At 68.0% G+C, this 584-nt stretch overlaps 1 protein-coding gene across 1 annotated transcript in view; it reads right to left on the bottom strand.

The window, feature by feature from the left end:
* Positions 1 to 89, bottom strand: part of RAP1B (RAP1B, member of RAS oncogene family) — a 30607-nt gene extending 30518 nt beyond the window's left edge. Inside the window, exon 1 of the mRNA XM_027679666.1 lies at positions 28 to 89. The gene's annotated coding sequence lies outside the window, so the exon portion shown is untranslated. The remainder of the gene's footprint in view (positions 1 to 27) is intronic.
* Between the last annotated feature and the right edge of the window lie 495 nt (positions 90 to 584).

Below are 584 nucleotides of genomic sequence, written 5' to 3'. Positions count from 1 at the left end.
CCACCCGCGCTGCCCGCCGCGACCCACCGGTCAGCGCCTCCGCCCCCCGCCGCCGCCGCCTCGCCGGCCGATGCCGCTGCGCCGCGCCCGCCCCGCCGCGCTGCGCTGAGCTCCGCTCGCCGCCTGTGCCGGGGCGCGGCTCGGGGCCGTCGCCGTGACGCCGCACGCCCAGCCTCGCTCTGGAGCGGCGGGGGCGGAGGGAGGGGCGGGCGGAAGGAGCGAGGGAGGGGTGACCCCGCCGCACCGCCCCCTGCGCAGGCGCGCGGCCGCTCTGCCCCCGGCCCTGTGGCGGCGCAGGAGGGGCAGGGGGGCGAGGGGCGAGGCCCCGGGGCGTGAGGGGAGCAAGTTGAGTTGTGATGGCATCACCCATCTCCCCGAGTTCTTCGTCTTGGAGCTATGGGTTAGTTACATCTCAAAGGTGCGTCTAAAGCACGTTATGGTTGCTTTACGTTAATTAAGAACATAAAGAGCTGCAAGCTCAAATGCCAGTGCAGTTTTTCTCGCGTTTGTAAAAGCGTGCTGAGATCCACTGGTGAAGGGTGTTTCCGAAATGCCACATACTGCTGGTTTTATGTGGATCATTA

The sequence above is a fragment of the Neopelma chrysocephalum genome, unplaced genomic scaffold (assembly GCF_003984885.1).
Source record: "Neopelma chrysocephalum unplaced genomic scaffold, ASM398488v2 Primary Assembly neopelma1_59, whole genome shotgun sequence".
In the NCBI taxonomy this organism is placed as follows: domain Eukaryota; kingdom Metazoa; phylum Chordata; class Aves; order Passeriformes; family Pipridae; genus Neopelma; species Neopelma chrysocephalum.
This window is presented reverse-complemented; position numbering and strand designations above follow the sequence as displayed.